At 38.8% G+C, this 17,796-nt stretch overlaps 1 protein-coding gene across 5 annotated transcripts in view; it reads right to left on the reverse strand.

Annotated features, from left to right (window-relative positions):
• nr6a1 (nuclear receptor subfamily 6 group A member 1) overlaps positions 1-17,796 on the reverse strand; it is a 238,002-nt gene that overhangs the window by 113,818 nt on the left and 106,388 nt on the right. The gene's annotated exons all lie outside the window — the stretch shown is intronic.

Below are 17,796 nucleotides of genomic sequence, written 5' to 3' on the forward strand. Positions count from 1 at the left end.
CTGAAATGTAGGGACTGTACACAAGTCAGGCATTCGGAAAGATGGAGAACCTTTGGTTACTTTCCCAGTGTCATTTCTGTTAGCATGTAAACACATATAATAGCCAAGATTTCCACAGCAAAGAGAAAATATTACGTTTTTAAATTTACAAAAATAATGATGTAGGAGTCTTTAAGTTTATCTTTGAGGTGATGGAAGTCTACAGGGCATCCTCATCATTGAAAAAAAATTATACAGTATAAGCCTGCAATGGTTTTTTTGGAAATGTACACCTCAGGCTCACTTGAAAATGTTGCAACATTTCTGGCAAAGGCAAGAATAACATGCTTCCACTCTAATTCTGTAGGTTGAGGTGACAGATGAGATAATTGTGGGATATACAGACACCACCACAGGTGGAAGTTGGTGAGGCGTGCAGCATGGGAGGTGGCGTGCTTTTCCCATCGTTTTCATTGGGTTTCTGCATGCTCCCAAAGGCACTTGAAGCTCCAGGTGCTATTCAGAATGCTCATTGTCATTTTGAGTGATTATAGGAAGTGGGAATGTTACATTTTGTTCAAGTAGGCTTTGAGAATATCCTTGAATTGTTTCCTCTCTCAACAAAGCTCTCAACAGACTACCCGTTTTAGAAGCCTGATATAGACTGCCCATTGGAACGAGCCAAGTCCAATTAGAACATTTTCCAATTATCCCCATTCCATCCTCCCGACAATACGTCCATGCGACGGCCTGGAAAGCAAGGATCACTTTCTATTTCATGCACACCATTCCTCCGCAAAAGCAGGCATCAATAATGATATTCATTATCAGCTTCAGAGTATTTAGCCAACTGAGAAAAAGAACAATTGAAGTTCAAAGCCTGCAAAAAACTCAACCTATCAGTCAGCAGTGATCCCTGCCTTCCTGTATATCCCCGAGACAGACTACCTGCAGCTATGCAACATACAATTCAAACAGTTTCCTGTTTGTCCTATAGATGGAGCTGGAGAGCAACAGCAAAGTAAACCCTACAAATTACCTTTCAAAACTTTCCAGTAGTATATTGTGGTTAATCTACATTTAGTGCATCATTACATGTATTTATGGTTGCAAGATTTGTTTAACATTTATGTTTCTACCTGTCTGATAAATTAGCTTAGCCTTCAGAAAATTAAATTAACTAAAATATTTTAGAGAAGTAGGAGCCAAATTAAAAAGACAAGATGAGCAAAACGCAAAGCCAAATTCCAGATCCACACCTCACGAGTTATTGGCAACAATATACATCATGCAGAACTTAAATTTCATGCAGAACGGTTTCTTTTTGAACTGAAAATTGTGAATGAAAATTATTTCACATAATAATGGATTATCAGGTTTCTTTACAAATACAATCTATTTTGCAGATGCCCGAGCTGAATGTGGTGGTTCTACACAGTTCATTTCATTAGTGGAAGCCAAAGCTAAACCCTGACATGCATATTAGCCCATTAAATTTCAAACTGAATCTTTGTACATGTTTTTGTTTCATGCTATTGGTTCTTTGTTACAACTGCTACCCAAATTAATGCTCAGAGATGCAAATCAGAGCAATCCCTAATAGTTATTAACTTGCAAGCCACTGCCTGAAGTAATCATTAAATTAGCAGTAGACACAAAATGCTGGAGTAACTCAGCAGGACAGGCAGCATCTCTGGAGAGAAGGAATTGGTGACTTTTCGGGTCGAGACCCTTATAATAAAATTAGCGGTATTCATGTGACAAAAGATGATTCTTTTGAAATGCTAATGAATTAAGAAAAACAGGTGAATAAATTGATGAAAGAATCAAAAACTAAATCAAGAATACATAGATATATAATCCACTGAAATGAGAGATACAGCTTGTATTCCAATTGCTTCTGTAGCATTACCAATAATAGCCATAACTATATTAATTTTTATAATCAAGCATATAAAAACCTAAATAATTCACGTAGTGAAAACGTAATTGTGGGAAATACAAATATAATTGTTATTAAAATTGTTTTAATTGCTTTAGATTCAAGTTTTCCTCAACCCTATTACAGCTATCTGTGTCACTTCATGAATGTTATTCACAGTCAACCTTTTGAAAGGAATAACTATTTTATGGAACAGCAGTGTTCAGTGAATAGTAAATCTTCTGTGGGTAAATATCAGATTAGAGTTATTGGTTTATCTTCCATATAAATACTTCATTTGAAAGGCACGGTTCAGCACAGTGTACAATCAAGAATATATTAGTTTATGCATGCATAAAGTAGAAATACCTTTGTTTTTGAGCAAATGCTTATGATTTATAATTCACAAAATGAAATATCGAAATAATTCCTTAGCAAGAAAAGCTTAGTAACACGGTGTCAAGACGATAACCTCTCCCTCAAAGCCAGTAAAACAAAGGAGCTGGTCATCGACTTCAGGAAGCAAGGTGGAGTACCTGCTCCAGTAGGTATCAATGATGCTGAAGGGAGATGGTAGACAACGTCAAGTTCCAAGATGTAAAGATCACCAATGTATTCATCCAACTACATTGACATAATGGCCAAGAAGCCAAGAACTAATGGCTCTAATTCCTTGGAAGGCTAAGGAAATTTGGCATGTCTAGTTTAATTTAGATATACAGCATGCAAACAGGATATTTGGCCCACCATCACATCCGTTCCATGTTATCCTACTTTCTCATTCACTCCCAGCACATCAAAGACAATTTTACAGAGGCCAATTAATCTACAAATCTGCACATCTTTGAGATGTCTTCAATGGCTCATCAATTTCTGCAGGAAGTATCCTATTCAGGATTCTTTCTGCAAAGAGCACGGGAAATCGCAGAGAGTTGAGAACGCAGCCCAGTTCATCCTGCAAACCAGCATCCCACGACCATTAATATCTGCACTTCATTTTTCTACCTCATCGTGGTACTTGCATTTTTTTAAATCTGTAGCTGTAACACTTTATTCTGCAATCCATTTCTTTCATACTTCTTGATATATGCGTGTATGGTATGAATTCCCTGGATTGCATGCAAAATATAGTTTTTCACTGTATCTTGGTTTATGTGACAATAATAAATAAACACCAATTATTACCAAAGGAAATAACTGCATGAACTAGAGGACATCTACAAATTTACTCTCACGTAGATTACTTCTGGAGAATGGAATGAACATGCACTATTTCATTGTAACTATCTCATATTAAGATACTCCAAAAAAAGACTTTTTATTCTAAAACATGTACCATAGTACTGAAACATACCACCAAATTTACAATTTCATTGCAGTATAATTTTTAAATCCCTTGCTGATTAGTACTAACAAAGACCAGCCAAAGTTGAACAAAAAAGCACAAGTGCAGCTCTCCTGGATGATGGAAAATTGAGGGTGAAAATCACAGATTGTGAATTTATTGCGGTATATTTGCGAATCTGCCCCGGGAGCAGAGAATTGGTCCTGTGAGTTACTAATATAAAACAATGAGTTCAAGTCACAAAGAAATATTATCTAACAGAAAACCACACCCTTAAAGTCAAAATGCCAAGTCAAATTGCTTTCACTGTATTCACACAGTGCTTCACATGATCACAGAGGAGCTAACCTTCCAAATCTCAACAGTAAGTAATGTTTTAGACATTTTTTCACAAATGCAAAGAATGCGATGACTAGGGCAGTGGCCCCTTAAATAGTTTTGTTTGCTTTATAAGCAATTATGGAGAAGGAGGAGGGTACCTTTATATTTGCGCGGAACAAAATTCTCCTTTGTGCTGCACAGTACACTAAAAGAGAAAGATCATATCCAACACAGTAAGATGTGGACAAAATCCGAAGGCCCATGTAGAATTGCCCAAAGGCACAGCTTGTAACCAGATCAAACATATGTCACGATATTTCAGGCATAAAGCTACATCAGGAACAAAGCAAACTATTAAACATCTAATTCCTCACATCTGAATTTCTGTCGATATAAACTTTCCGCCTTAATCTTGCAAAGGGTATTTCATGGATTACATGTGAAATGGTAGTTATGAGGTACAGTCACCATTCATATACATCACTGACCTAAATGTATTGCAGCTGAACCCAGAGGCCAATCTTACTTGGCCAGTCAGGCATGGAGTTGAGCAACTAAGTCTTTATTGGCATTATGGGGTGACATGAGCAGAACAGTACAAACTCGGACATTGCAATCTCTCCAAAATCTCTGACAGCCAGCAAATCACCTTTTTCCCCCCTTCTTAAGCAGTCCCTCGTGATCGAGGGCAACTTCCAGTGCTTTTGAGAGTTGAAATAGGTAATGATTTAACCAACGTGGGAATTGTTACTATTTATTCCATGGACAGTGCAGGAGATGCCTGATGAAGTGGCGAACAGGGTGATTTGTGAGGAGCTGCATTCACCACCATCTATTCAGGGCTTCTAAATGCAGCAAATACTATTCCAGATTCTCCTTCTCTACTTTAAGATTCCCAAGGGTTATTTATTTAGGGGTTCATGAGTACATGTCCAACTCTATCCATATTTCAGCTGATAATCGTTTCCCGTGTCAAAGATTAGGACAGAGTTTTTTAAATCTGTTGTTGGGCATGTGATTGACATTGCTTGCCATAACTAATTGAGTGCAAGTAGGTGCCTCAATTCGGGGAATTTTGGCCTGGGAGAGGATGTTACTTTGATTATCCTTCCACTGAATTTGGACTATTTATGGAGACAGAATTGGTGATATTTTTCCAGTGCCTTGAGGTTGCTGCTGTAGGTGTTGGGTTCTCAGAACAATATAGGGTAGCCATCATTCCACTTAATAATTCATTAACAAAAAAAGTACGCAGCAGGACAAGCAGCATCAGAGGCAAAAGATCAAGTTGAACGCACAAATGCTGCAGGACAAACTGGCAAGGAATTTTGGGGTGGGTGAGGAGGGATAAGCGGATCAGCGAAACCCGAAAGGGCCTGTCCCACTTTCACGACATAATTCACAACCTTTTTTACTCGTGGACATTTTTCATCATGCTAGAAAAATGCCCCGACCTACTTGATGCCACGAGTACCTACAAGTAGCATCACGGCCTGCTACGACCTACCTACGACCTCGTGACGACCATGCTGCGAGTACGAGTCAAGGGCAAACTCGGCAGAGGTCGTGAAAGTGCGACAGGCCCTTAAGGGAGCAGCCTATTAACAGTAGAAAGGGTGGGGGGAAAGTTAAGACACAACTAAAATGCTCTGGGTGCTACGAGATCAACTGCAGGAGGCATCCCCGGAGCACAAAGATTGAACGGTAGCCAGGTGAGGCATGGAACAATGGTTTGCAGCTTGGTGTTCAGATCCAGGCATGGTGGAGTGGGCCACTGGAGACTCTACAGCTGCCTGGGGCTTGAGTGGTTCGGGCTCCACTCCAAGAGACCGAGAGTGCAGATCGGACCCGGAAAGTAGAGGCATGGATTGGTTGAGGACACCAACAACTTTGCTTGGCCAGGCCGACCCTGCAATGCCACCAGGACAAAAGCCCTTTATGGCCGTTAAGAACTCAAATTTATAACAACTTTAGACTTGAATCTAGAGAAATGGTGCCAAAACATAGTGACTCTTATATACCATATCAATGCACAATTCCTATACAACTGTACCTACCTATGATTGTGCGTATATTTAGTTATATTTTTCACTCAACTGCTTGCAAAACAGATATTTCACTGTACGTTGTTCATGTGATAATAAAGTATCATTGAACCATTGCTGGTGAGGTTTTATTTGAGCTGGCAGAAAAAGATGTGTTAATGGAAAGGCTTCTGTGGTGAAACACTACGACCAAGGGAACTCACTTGCTGTTCTGCCCGGGGAAGGGAAGGTTCAGATCAGATGTATGGAAAATGGAGGAAATATATGCAAGGCCTCCACCAATTTATGGCAGAAGGGAAGCCACAATTCCGGAAGGAGAATGCTATCAACTGTTTTTTGCAACGTCTGAGGGCTTGATCTTCAATACCTTTGTCTCAATAAACAAAATCCCCACCCACTAAAACTCTCATCTTGTTTGTTTGGATGTCTGCGTGTGAGTGAGTGATTGAGTGAGTGAGATCCTGAAATTACGCCAAAACGGTACATGATAGCACAACATTTTTTCCACCACCTTACTCACAATTGTCCTGTGGTGTGTTTTCAACAAGTTCCGTTCAAATTGATGTTGTATTTTACAAGTTATTCACATTTTTAACTTTACAAAATCTAGTTTTAGAAAAATGTCTTCCATCTGCACACTGGCAGTTACAGTTATGACATCAAAATGGGATCCAAATCCTTGCCAAATCCACACCGAGTCCTGCCAGCAAGTTTTTAAAGTTTAAAAACAGGGAGGCTGAAGAGGAGGGGAAGGGAGTGCTGGGGATTAAAGGGGAAATGAGCCGCCATTGCACAGTTGGTGGCTATGGGCACCTGGTCTAGTGCTCTATAAAGAAACTGAAAAGTTAACAAAAATGTGACCAGATGGAAGTTACTCTGTAATCATTAAGACAACAAAAGCAACTCTTTTAGACCTTGTAAAGTAGGGACAGTCAGCATCAAATCAGAAGATGGCAAATATTGTTCAAACAAACTTCAAAAAAATATTGAAACACAAAATCATGTAAATTAGTAAGGCAGCTGTAGCAAGCAGACGATACTTGATATCAAGCAAAATGCTAACAGTATGGGGCCAACAGTGATTGTAATCTACATAAATTTAGTAATAGATCACACCATTAATCTGCTCAAATTTATGTGAAAATTTGGCAGAATAGGACTAACTGAATAGCTCTCTCAAAGTAATTCTGAGATAAAATATAACAGGGTTACTTTAACGAATGGAAATATAAGAGACTGTAGATGCTGGAATCTTGCGCAAAAAAAAAATAGAGCTAGAGGAACTTAGCATCTGCTCATTTGCCTCTATAGATGCTGCCCAAATTCTACCGGACTGTTTTTTACTTTAATGAATGGGTGTTTTTGATTTTTGTAAGGCATCAGCAAAATATTTTTGAAAGACAAAAGAAAATAGAGCACAATTAACTAACTGAAGTGAAACATTCTTATAAAAACAAAACTAAAAGTGGAACATGTAAAGAGGCAATGATTTTCACACTAGAATCCCTTGCTCTTTCCATGATTGATAATTGATTTTGTGTTGTTCCTGTGCATGTGTACAAGCAATATTAAATCCTTCCATTTATCTTCACCCAACACTTCGCCATTGGAAAATAATGCCAAAGCTATTTTCCATCTTTTATAACATTCAATTTCTCTGCAAACATGCAAATCTAAACCTTTTTTAGCCTGTCATTCACTTTAACTTAGAAATCTCTGTTGATCTACTTCACAACTGCTATTCTTCTTACATCCTCAATCTAAAGTGTCTTTTCCTGCCCCTAGTTAAGTTTATTGATCATAAATTGCAGCAATGCAGCACACAGGTTGCTGCGTGGTCCCAATGGTACAGCCAGTAACATTAAAAGCAGCATTTTACCTCTAATATTAATGAAGACAGTTTATTGACCTTAGGCTCCAAAACCTAATGCATTTTCTATGTCTTCGAAGTCCATAACAGGATAGACCAGAGAAGGAACAATCCTGCTGGGTCTTTGATTAGATCTGCACTATATATTCCCTCAGATTCAGCATCACCATTCAAGGAAACAAACACGATTTTGTTTGAAATGTGAACAGAAATCTTTATTACCTATTACCTAGTTAATTATAGTATGACCCAAAGGTCATAATAGTAAAGCCTGTTGTTTTTTGTACATAAATTTCTGTAACTTCTCAATGAATCAGTTATATGTCCCCTCAGATGATCGTAAACTAATAAAAGAGATTGCTTTCCATTTACGTTTAACACATTATTTATTAGCACTTCATATTATAAACAAAATAAATAAAACCAAATAACTTTATTACTACAGAAATCTTTAAAAGCTAGCTGTCCCTTGGCCACCAGTATGTTTCTCCTCTATCCCCACCACCAACCCCCACAGGAAGTAATCATTCACCTTTGGAGCGTAATCTTCCTTACAAGAATGCAACAGTGAAATTTACTTGGATGAGGTTGAGGGGGAGACCTGATGTAAGGGAGATTCAGGGGAGATCTGCTGGAATTATATAGAATTATGGGAGGCACAGAACCTTTTACCAAGGGTGGAAATGTTGAAGACTAGAGGAGATAGCTTTAAGGTGAGAAGGGCAAAGTTTAAAGGAGATATATGGGGAAGATTTTATTTTCACACACAAGGAGTGGTGGGTGCCTGGAATGCACTGGAAGGGGTGGTGGTGGAGGCAGACACAACAGGGGCATTTAATGGCTTTTAGATAGAGAATGGAGGGATATGGATCACGTGTAAACAGAGATTAGATTAATTTGGCTTCATGCTCAGCATGGACATTGTGGGCCGAAGGGCCTGTTCCTGTGCTGTACCATTCCATGTTTTAACATCCAATAATTCTAACCGTTTCAAATTCTTAATGCAATCAAACTTCTCAAGTGATATGACGTCAAAAATAGCTGCTGGTTTTCATTTCACCTAGCTCTCTAAAGTGCCAATTTGATTTATCACATTGAACGATAATGCTCCCACTACTTTGGTATGAAATCAATGGTAACATCACTGTATCTACTCTTTGAAGAAAGGTGCCAATGGCTTTCAATGATTCAATTGTCTCATGCTGATGATATATGTAAGTACTCATGTTTTAAACGTGGATTCATCAGGCATCTTAACTAATATGTTCTAAATAACATCTGAGATTTACCCCCCCACCACCACCCGCAGGCTGTAATCTCCAGCCCCACCTCATTCTCGCTCTCTTTCTCACACACATAACTCCTTGCAAACTGAAATTAAAATATTAAGATTATAACATTGCAATACAACTTAAACTAAAATCATTTCCACTACAAATATTTGTTTTTAATCTCAAAACATTACAATGGACAAAACAGCCCCCCCACACAACATTCCAGAAAGTCAATGTATTTTCACAATTAGCATATGAATCCCCAGTTCTCTCACTCACTCCATTCGGGAAACTACATCACTCAGGGATGAGGGACTCACGAGCATTGATTTTCTGGCCCAGATGCAAATGATAGGACAAAAAAAAAGTCTGTCACATTTTGCATCCACTGCATGTAGATTCCATGTTCAGCCTACTTTTAGCTCCCAATATCAACAGGATAGTCTTTTTGTATTGTATTGTAATAGTGGCATCTATAGACCAGCCAAAAGTCATATTGCAGAACTTTAGTGTGCTCTATATAACGTGTTTATTTTTGATGAGGTACCATAAGCTCTCAAACATTCAACGTTTTGTAAAAGCCTTGCACTGGAAACCTGACGGATGAAACTCCAGTCAGTTTCTCAATGGTACCAGTATCCATTTTAGGATGAACCCCCAAGCGGCAACCCTTCCCGCTGTCATTTGGCCTGGCAAAAGGGGCAGCATGGGCTCTCTGGTGGATATCTGCAGTGACGTCAACTACAACTCAGCTGACATTTGGGAACAATACAGCACAGGAAATGTTTGTGTTGAACATGCTACAAAAAACAAATTCCATCTACCTGCACATGAACCATATTCTGCCATTCCCTGCATATCCATGTACCTATCTAAATTGAATTGAATAAATTTATTAACCAAGTATGTATACATACAAGGAATTTGCCATGGTGCTTTGCTCGCAAGTAACAACACGATATACAGTAGACAATTAAAATTAAAACATTATAATTTAAACATGTGAAGAATGAAATAAAATAACAGAGCCCAAGACTCTTCACTGTTGAGGAGAGCAACTGCTCAAGGAAAAAAGCCGTTTTTATGCCTGGGGTGGCGGCTTTGACAGTCCGGAGTCGCCTTCCAGAGGGAAGTACTTCAAAGAGTTTGTGGCCAGGGTCAGAGGGGTCAGAGATGATCTTACCCGCTCTCTTCCTGGACCTCGCAGTGTACAGTTCGTCGATGGAAGGAAGGTTGCAGCCAACAACCTTCTCGGCTGAACAAATGATGCGCTGCAGCCTCCAGATGTCGTGCTTGGTGGCTGAGCTAAACCAGACCATGATAGGGGTGAGGACAGACTCTATGAAGGCAGTATAAAACTGGACCATCATTGCCTGTGGCAGATTGTGTTTTCTCAACAGCCACAGAAAGTACATCCTCTGTTGGGTTTTTTGGCTGTGGAGTCGATGGTGGCCTCCCATAAGGTCTCTGGACATGATGGTTCCAAGGACCTTAAATGACTCCACAGATGTGACTGTGGTATTGTTGATGGTGAGTGGGGGGAGGGGGGAGGGTCGGGGGAGCTCTCCTGAAGTGTACATCAATTCCACCATCTTAAGAGCATTGAGCTCCAGGTTGTTGCGATGGCACCAGGACGCCAGCTGTGTCACTTCCTATCTGTAGGCAGATTCTTCCCCATCCTGGATCAGTCCAATGAGGGCTGTGTCGTCCACAAACTTGAGAACGTTTATCTGTTTTGTAGTAAATGCCTACTATTTTCTGTGTGCTTAAGCAAAGCAAGAATTTCATTGTCCTATACAGGGACACATGACAATAAACTAACTTGAACTTGAAGCTTGACAGAGGAGTCTGTGGAGGTACAGTCGTTGGTGTAGAGAGAGTAAAGGAGAGGGGAGAGTACGCAGCCTTGCGGTGCTCCTATGCTGAAGGTCAGTGGGTCCGAGGTGTGTTTTCCCAACCTCACATGCTGCTTCCCGTCTGTCAGGAAGTTGGTGATCCACTGATAGAGGGGTTCAGGCACTGTCAACTGGGATAGTTTGGAGTGTAGTAGCTCTGGCATAATGGTGTTGAATGCAGAGCTAATATCCACACACAAAATTCTTGCATAGGTCCCTGGCGGTCTAGATGCTGGAGGATGAAGTGCAGGCCTAGGTTGACTGCGTCATCCACTGATCTATTTGCCCGGTATGCAAACTGCAGGGGATCCAGCAGGGGATTTGTGATATTTTTCATGTGGGCCAGCCCAAGTCTTTCAAGGGTCTTCATGATTACAGAGGTCAGTGCAACAGGCCTGTAGTCATTAAGACCAGTAATCCTTGGCTTTTTGGGTACGGGAACAATAGTGAAGACTTTAAAGCAGGCAGGGACAGTGCAGGTTTGCTGGGACAGATTAAAAATGTCTGTGTAGACTGGTGCCAGTTGTTCGGCACAGAGCATGAGGGTAGAGTGGGAAACATTCTCCAGTCCTGGAGATTTCCGGCTTTTCCATCTCCTGAAAAGCTTTTCCACGTAGTCAATTGCTATTGTTAGTGATGGAGAAGTGGCCAGACTGATATTGGGCAGCAAGGAGGGGGTGGGTCGTGGACGAGGGCCTGGTCTTTGCAGACTGAGGTCAGGCTGTAAGTGGGTGTGAAGTGGTGATTGGGGGGGAAATGCCGCCTAAATGCCACCATCATATCTGCCTTCAGCACCACACATGGCAGCATATCCCAGTCATCCACCATCCTCTCCGCACAAAATAATTACACTGCACATGTCCTTTCAACTTTGCCCCCTCACCTTAAAGCTATGCCCTCTAGTCTTTGACATTTCTACCCTGGGTAAAAAGTTCTCCCCGTTTATCCTATCTCTGCCTCTCACAAATGTATATACATCAGGTGTCCCCTAAACCTTTAATACTCCAGAGAAAACAATCCATGTTTGTTCAACCTCACCTTGTAGCTAATAGCCTCTAATCCAGGCAGCTTCTGGTAACCTCTTCTGCACCATCTCCAGATCCTTCCTGGAATGGGGTAACCCAGAGCTCCACATAACACTCCAAATACAGTCTAACCAAAATCTGAGAGCTGCTCGGGACTTTGACAATGTACTCAATGTTCTGACCAATAAAGGCAAGCATACGATATGCCCACACTCTATACTCTAATGTTATCAGTGAATTTTTAAACATCTTGTGTCTTGGCCAAAGAACAACTTATCACACAGTCTTGAAGCACATGTTCCCATCTCCCAGCCTACAATGGCCGGAAGTGCCCAACAGGGTACAGAAACTGATCAACAGGTTATCTACAGCATCCAGTTATAGCTAATAGTCTGTGCCATGACAACTATGTTATTGATCATGGCAGCCATACTGAATTTGGTGCATGCATCAGACAGTTTATCCTGAGTCTGAAAAAGGGTGCCTACCTGAAACATTATCTATCCATGCTCTTCAGGGATGCTGCCAGACCGATCGAGTTATTCCAGCATTCTGTGTTTTTCCTAACTTTCCACTATGACTTGCAATTCACTGGCAAGTTTAAGATGAATGCAGCATGTGTCAATAGTGAGCTGAAACATGCTATTACAAGTGACAATAAAGTATCACTGAATCATTGAATCAATAAACAGCAAAAAAAAGTAAAATGTACCTGATCATTAATCACCTTGTGCACAGTTGGAACAAGTTAGGTTAAATTACAAATGTATATGCAGTTAGAGACTTTTAAAGAATCTGTAGTTTATTGGCAAGACATCATTGTAATAGCTTATCAAAGGGATTTTCTCCAAATGAAATGCATAGCACTCCAACCACTATTATCATTTGCAATGGGAAATGGGTGTCAAATATGTTTGTTTTCCCTCTTGCTGGTTCACTCAGCACCTGTCATAGACCAGGTTTAGCAGCTACATCCTTGAAGACCTGCACAGTAGGAACAGTATTAAGCAATTTTTGACCAGAGACTCTCAGGTCAGAGTACATTTTTGTTACTCAGCAACAATTGGAAAAATAAGGTTGGGGGGGGGGGGGGGGGTTAAATTTTTGATTCTCAATTACAATTTTTTTTTTCTCCCTGCATTTTTAAACAGAACTTTTTAATAACCTCAAGCTGATTTTTTTTGCAAGCTATAAATACTGAAGGCTGGATGTTACATTGTTTATTATAACAGAGTATCATTGCACAAGTATCAATAGAAACGATTACTTGTCAATTTAATATCCTCCTGCGGTGAAGCTGATAGACTGTTCTTTTTTTGGGAAGGTCACATAGAATTTTTTTTTTCAAGTTTGTGAAAGGACTTTGTTTCTGCTCGTCAATGTCCAAAGTAGTTCTCTAGCTCCAATCAAAATTGCATTATAGCTAACTTGGCCCAAGTAATATAAATAGTGTATACAAAAAGAAATATTAAAAGTACCTCTACATCAGGCTTTTGCTTGATTAATCTATAGGATAGTTCATCCAAAGTCGACAGCAGCTCCAAAACGTTTGTGGTGAAGGCTCTGGAAGTTCAACAGCATGAACCTAGTGCCAAGATTAATAGATGGTCTGAATGGCTTTATCCGTATTCAACTCTAATGTGGTGACTCCAAACAACTGATGGCTTACTTCTTCAGTATGAAGAAGGCTCAAACCGAAACATCACCCATTCCTTTCCTCCAGAGATGCTAAGATATAAAAAGTAACTCCCGCTGAGTTACTCCTGCATTTTGTATCTATCTTCGATTTAAACCAGCATCTGCAGTTCTTCCCTACACGTGATGGCTTACTGGACCTCTTTAGAGGGTATAGGGATAAACTCCCCTGCTCTGAATCAAAAATTGCATCTCAAGATCTATGATGTTCACTTGAGATCTCACTCACAAGACAATCAGAAACGTTACTCGGGTTTGTTGTGTGGACAGCAGTGGAAAAGCTAGAGAATCAGAAGGCTTTAATGGGTTGGAAAACAATGGGAGCTGGGGAGATGTGAGAGCAGCTTTTGAGAGAGCTAACAAGTAAGCACGAGATCAGTAAAAAATATATTATAGTTCAGGTGTCATAAGGTAGAAAAAAATCTAGTCTCTTGCAGGAAGAATTTGGAAAGATATTACTAATGGTGGGATGGGAGAATGGAACCAAATCACAAAATTTGGTGGTTGAGAATATGGTGAGAAAGTTCATACAAAAGGGAAGATGAACACTTCTTTGAGAAGCTGGGGTAGCATTTCTGTTCCTCAAGGCCAACAAGTATGATTATAAAAAGTAACTCCCTTTTATTTCTGAGTTTCATCGGCCTTGGTAACCGCATGAAGTAATTGATATCATTAAAGCATTCTCCCAATCACACTGTAGGAATAATCTCAATGAAGGTCACATCTCCCAAGATGCCATTCTAAAGAGAATGGTGTATAATAGATACAAGCATTCTTCTTGACTTTTTATACCCGCTAGTCTCATTCCCAAGGTGGAGGAGTGAGGTGAGAAGTCATGGGTTAAAATTAACAATTAACATGGTCAAACCAATGGCTCACCAAGTACATCGATCCAAGATTACTATATGCACCAATTCAGAACACAGGGAGTAGAACTATTTGGTTCAGCAATGTCAAATTCTGAAAGCTCAAATTCTACTTTATTTATTATCGAAATTATATTGCGCATCTGAAGTATGTCTTTGCACAACATCGCTTTACAAATGAGCATATGAAGATCAAATTAATATATTACTATATATTCGGTTAAATAATCTAAAGCCAATTTCCCTATCATTTGGAACTGTGAAGCTGATAAAGGAAACTATATTTAATAATCTATTGTTTTACTGTGACTGGCTTTCTTGGGTACTGAAATAACATCATTTAATTGTAATACGTCTTTTATATCTGTATGGTACAGCAGCAGTGATGTTGCGAGACAGTGATCCTGATATTATTTAGCAGGCAAGACAGAAAATCAGAATTACACCACTGAAGATATTGTATTTGAAGAGCAAGCCCAATTTTAGAAAGAGCACTGTTACATATTGCGCAAGTAAAATATATCAAGCTGATATATACCATAAGTGTAAATAGATTTTGTTTATTACTTAAATGATTATCTGAACAGTTCTTTCACAACATTAATTACCTGGAACAATGCAAAGAAAAAAAGATTCAAATGAACTGGAATTATAATGCGTTAAGGGACTGTCCCACTCGGCGATTTTTTCGGCGACTGCCAGCGTCATTGACTGACGTTTCAGGGTCGCCGAAAGATTTTGAACATTTCAAAATCCTGCGACAACAATAAAAATGTTGCGACACTCGAGGAAATACATCAATACATCATGACTTCGCGTCACGCCGTGACTTTTTCGGTGACCTGATAAGCCAGTCGATGATGCCGACAGTCGCCGAAAAAAATCGCCAAGTGGAATAGGCCCTTTAGACACAGTTTGTTCCTGTTGCAGTTTTCAGTGAAAGGAATATAATCACAAAACAAAATGATTCAGCCCATTGTGCCAAGCCTGTGTTTTGGTACAGATTGACCATTTGTCCCACTCCCGCCATGGTTTTAATCCAAATCCGTTTTACATCCACATTCACCCTTCCAGGCAGTGCATTATGATTCATAACTTGCCGGTTAAATTAAGCTTTATTTAGTTGCCTCAATATTTAGGCAATCGTTTTGAATCAGTTTGATTGCCACTGGATCAATATTCCTTAGATATTAAGAAACAGAAACAAGCCCTTCTATTCATCTTGTCCGTGCAAATCGTTATCTTTTTAAATCATCTCTATTATAACACCAGTTTCTCTAATCTTGTTAGATGAATTAACTCCTTCTCTGGTTGCATTCTGGCAAATCTTGTCGAACATCTTACCGTACATGTCCAATATTTAACCAAATATACCAGTAAATGCTTAACCAGTGTTTTAAAGGTTTAACATAGCTTTTTGACTTTTCTACTCTTGTCTCTTAATAAAGCCAAATCAGTTTGCTATTCTATAAAGGTCTCTATTGGTTCTACCATTTACAAGGAAAACAATTTAAAAATCCACTAATTCTTACACCAGGAGTTAATGAAGGTCAGCAAATGTGGAATTTGGCAGGAGTTAGGAAAAAGGGCAGTAGGGTTTTGTATATGTTCTCACAGATGATGGAAATAAGGACTTGAGAATACTGGAATTGTCAAATTTGTCAACATCTTGAAAAGGCATGCTTGATGCAGCAGATGAGTTGAAGCAATGGTGGTGGTGAGCGGCATCAAAGTGGAAGTAACCAGTCTTGCTGATGGAAAGGATGCACTCAAAGCTCAGCTCAGGAAATAGGAAATTAAGTTTTCAAGCATCTGATTCAGCCATGAACAATTACTAAGGAAATGGACAGGGTTACCAGGTAAAAAGTGGAGTTTCTGACTGGAACCAAAGAAATTATTTAGTCTTCCATGGTCAAAACATAATTTTCTCTCAGCAAATATTAAATATCAGACAACTCAAAGTTAATGAAGTCATTGACAAATGAGGTGCGAGACAGACTGGATGTCATCAGCACACGATCAAACTTTAATTTCAGATGATGTTAATGACGCAGATGGGAAATAGGAGCGTATCATGGATAACTATTATGTGTCCTCCAGTGGTACATTGAGGGAACGGGGAACAGAAGTCATTATAGAATACATGATTTACCCAATGGATGATGTCAAGACAAACTTCTGCATTGTGGTTGAGCACATTAAGGAATGAAATCTAACAAAGTATAAGAAAGAAAGCTCGCCACAGTTATAAAATAAAATAAGCACACAATATTAAAAATATGAAATGTGATCTTAATAAGGTCTTCCTAACACATCTTCCTAACACTTTGTTTGGCTTTAGTCACTACAATATAAGTGATTTAGTTCAAAATATAAATATACATGGTAGATTAACTCTGAATGACTATTCACTATCAAGCTTTCAAATTTGGCATGGTTCTTTTTTTACTTAAATAGAAACTGAATTGGGCATGCGTATATTCCATGGGGTACAAATAATTATACACAAAATTTGCAGAGTATTCAGTCTTAAATGCAAATGCCATTACTGCAAGATATTTGTGACCCATTTTTACAGTGGTTTAAAACGACTAGAACCAAATTTCCAAGTCCAATAGTTCTGGCAAGCTGACAAGAGTCGCATCCAAATGTCTAGTACGATTAAATGCTATGTCACAGCTCTCCGAAGGTTGGGGTTATTAAGACACCCTTTTTCTCAGTTCAGTACTTAGTGGCATGAGACAATTAATTTTATTTATTTTTTTTTATTTTTTTTTATAAAAGAGATTTGAAAAATAAAACTTTATAAAAAGTATAGGTAACATCCCAATGATTTGCTTCTCATAGGTACTGAGCACTTCTATTATCAAATATTTCAAAAGGGATACAAATGAAATGCCATTGCTACACACCCATGTTTAAATTGAAACGTGTATTTCAACCTTTAATAAGAAACACAAGCATATTATGGAAACAATCTTTTGCATTATGAACTGCTGGTCATTTTTGTAGAATCATTTCCTTGAATGCTTTTGATAAAGAGATTTCAGCAGGTGAACTTAATACTTAAAACAAAAACCGTCAAAGCTTGCTTATCATACCAAATACTTTTAAATGGGCATTTTGGAACATGATATTCACATATATCTATTCCACGTTAATTTACGCGTTTCAAATGAGATTTTCAAAGCAAATTTTGAACAGTTGTAGAAAAATATGAATTATATTTTTTTTAATAAAGAAATACTCATACTTCTTCAATCAGTTTTTAAATTCAGATATTCCAAGATTTTAGAAAGATATTTTGCAGTAATAGTTCTACTCCATTTGTTATATGACAGGAAACAATTTTTTTTTTTTTAAATAAGGCATGTTTAATTAAATTTTGTTTCATAAGGAGAATAAAACAAGATTTATGCAGACCATAACATTATAATTGTACAGAATTTCTTAGTATAAAATTGGATAACATCATCCAAGAAAATTGATCTGGCAAAACCTCTAAAATGTGAAACAATATGCTTATCGTAAAAACCTGCCTGTAATTTTAAAGAAATACA

Source organism: Amblyraja radiata, chromosome 32 (assembly GCF_010909765.2).
Source record: "Amblyraja radiata isolate CabotCenter1 chromosome 32, sAmbRad1.1.pri, whole genome shotgun sequence".
Taxonomy (NCBI): Eukaryota; Metazoa; Chordata; class Chondrichthyes; order Rajiformes; family Rajidae; genus Amblyraja; species Amblyraja radiata.